The 3,177-nt window shown below is 38.4% G+C and overlaps 1 pseudogene; it reads right to left on the reverse strand.

The window, feature by feature from the left end:
• Nucleotides 1–2,356: 2,356 nt before the first annotated feature.
• On the reverse strand, nt 2,357–2,932 carry LOC119518638 (annotated as a pseudogene).
• Nucleotides 2,933–3,177: the final 245 nt, after the last annotated feature.

Raw genomic sequence — 3,177 nt, forward strand, 5'->3', positions numbered from 1 at the left:
AGCTGCACCATTTAACCTTGCCACCAGCAATCAATGAGTTTTCCTATTTCGTCATGTCCTCTCCAACACTTGCCATTTTCCATTTTTATTTAAATAGCAGCCATTCTAATGGATGTCCAATATATTGTGGTTTTGATTTGCATTTCCCTGAAGGCTAAGAGGTTAAGCTTCTTTTCATGTGCTCTCTGGCCATTTGTATATCTTCTTTGGGGAAATGTCTGTTCTTTTGCCCATTTTTAAATTGGATTTTTTGTCTTCTTGTTGTTAAGTAGAAGGATTTCTTTATATATTCTGGATATTAATCCTTTATTGGCTATGTAGTTTCCAAATATTGTCTCCCTTTATGTACGTTATAGTTTTACTTTAATGATAAGTGCTTTGAGGTACAAAAGCTTTTAATTTTTATGAGGTCCCACTTATCCATTTTTTCTTTTATTACTTGTGCTTTGGGTGTAAAGTCTAAGAAACCGTTGCCTATCACAGGGTCCTGGAGATGCTGCCCTATGTTTTCCTCTAGGAGTCTGATAGTTCTAACTCACATATTAAGATCTTTGATCCATTTTGAGTTGATTTTTTGTATATGGTGTGTTGTTGGGGCCCTCCTTCTTTTTTTGCAAATGGAGATCTAGTTTTCCCAGCACCATTTATTGAAGTGACTATTCTTTTCCAATTGAGTTGTCTTTGCCACCTTGTGAAAAAATCAGTTGACCATAAATACAAAGATTGATTTCTGAGCTCTTGATTCTTTTACATTGGTCTATATATCTGTCCTTGTGTCAATATTATGCTGTTTTGATTACTGTGGCTTTGTAATAAGTTTTAAGATTGGGAAGTGTGAGTCCTCCAACTTCATTTTTCTTTTTCAAGATGGCTTTAGCTGTTTAGAGCCCCTGAACTTTCTAAATAAATTTGATGATTGGCTTTTGCTTTTCCATTTCTGCAAAGAAGGTTGTTGGAATTTTGATTGGGGTTGCATTGAATCTATAAATTGTTTGGGTAGTATTGACAACAATATTTAGTCTTCCAATCCATGAACATAGAATATCCTTCCATTTATTTCGGTCGTCTTTAATTATTTTTAAATTTCCTACTCCACTGTTGTTCCCAGAAGTTCTTAAAACCTCTGCAAAGTCAACATTTTAAAGCCTGGCCATTCCATGTTGGTCAAATTCTCTACAGTCAGTTGTACTGTGTGGGACTTTTACCTAGATGATGTCAAGTCTAGCTTGTATTATTTGTGGTTCTTATCACATTTTGCTCCATTGCCTCTGTTGGAGGGAGAGGGAGAGGATATATGTTCTGAAAAACTGTCCTGTCTTCCTTCCTTTTGATGACACAATAGGGATAGCAGAGCACACTAGTTACTCAGCATCTTCAAATAGACATAGATCTTGATCCATGTGACTGAGTAATTGTTGCACCATTCCTTTCATTCATTCATTTATTCATCCAATCATTCAGCAAATACTGACCAAGCATCTACTGTGTGCTAGGCATTATTCTAAGTGCTGGGGATACAGGAGTAACAAAACAAACTGCACTCATAGAGCCTACATTCTGGTTGGGGGAGATGTATGGTAAACAGAGAATCCAATCAATACACAAATGATATAGCATATTAGAAGGTGATAAATGCTATGGAAAAAAGAAAAAGTAAGGCAGGCCTTTGAGAATGGGGAGTGCATTGAGGGTAGTTATGATTTTAAATAGTATTATGGGGTTGGCACTATTGAAAAGGTGACCTTTCCTTGGAAAGCCGTACTTTGAGGGTAGGCTATTTATTGATCTGTGAGAAAGATAGCATATTGGGAAGCTCTCAACATCTTGGCTTTCTCAGTATTTCCACTTCTAACACCAACCTCACCTTCCCCAGGAGTATACAATTGAATAAGGATCAGAAATCACCAGCTTTTGTCTCTAAGTTTTGAGAGCAGCCCCTTTGTGGCAGGGCATTGCTTGGGCCTCAGGTTTTTTCTTCTTGAGGTCTTAGAGAGCAGAGACCATGGGGAACAGTGGGGAAAGCTCTACCAAGACAGTGGGAAATAGAGAGTTTATTCAACTCTTCCTTTACTGAATGCCAACAGTTTTAGACACTCTTCACTTTTGAATTCTGTTCCACTCTCTGCCTCTACCCCCGAAAAATTTTTGACAAAACATGAGATTCTCTGGGGGAAAACTCAAGAGCATGGTCCTCAATAAGTCAGTCCAATGAGTTATGAGAAACATCTGCATACTTTTTCCTCCTGCAAATAAAATCCTTCCCATTTTTTTTTTAACAGATGAATTTTATTGCATCTTTAAAATCAAAAATAGGTCTGACATCTTGTTGTTTCCATTGCTGCAATACTCTTAGATCTTATTCCTCAGCCTGCTGAACTGTTCCTTTTTCAGAGACATAGATACCATCCAGAATTTTTCTAATATCCTTGTTTTTACCTGTTGTGGATTGCTGAATCAAAGCAGCTGAATTTGATACAAGTTCAATGTCATTTCCTTCAAGAATTAACCCACCTTTCTGGGCTTGAGATACTGAATAGGCAACACCTGGCCTCATCCAAACCCTATGGATGTACTTTTCACTCAAGAAATCCCTGATTTCAACCAGACACCCACTCTCCTGAATGATAACATTGATGGGGAAGTGAGCGACACAGACCTCACCTTATAGTGGAACCCCAGTGTAACACCCTTGATCATGTTCTGAACGTGGCTACAGATAGTGCAAACTGTAGCCAGCTCCTTTCTACTTCCCCACCATTTGTCAACCCAAAGCCTCTTCTTTTTCTTCTCAAGTAGACTGAGTTCTACACTGATGTGATTGAAGTCCCTCCACAGGATTCCTTGGGGGTTCTTCACAATAACTGTCTCCCTGCAGTATGATGTCGACATTTTCTGGAATGTTGACAGTCTGGTTGCTAAGAAAGGTCTTCATTCTCACAGTAGATGTGGCAAAGAGATCTTATTGGGTTTTAACTCATATTTGTCATCCTTAGATCCCAGAGCGCACCATGCATGTGATCCAGGAACCTGGCATTTGTAAGACCCAGGGCATTCATTTATGAGCATGAAAACTGGAGGCATTTTCATTACAAATTCATGCAAACTTAATCTACCCAGTAGAAATCAACATTAGAAGTCTGAAGTTCACTAACACATTTAGATAAAGTTGTTGGCAGG

This window comes from Choloepus didactylus, chromosome 2, assembly GCF_015220235.1.
Source record: "Choloepus didactylus isolate mChoDid1 chromosome 2, mChoDid1.pri, whole genome shotgun sequence".
NCBI lineage: Eukaryota > Metazoa > Chordata > Mammalia > Pilosa > Megalonychidae > Choloepus > Choloepus didactylus.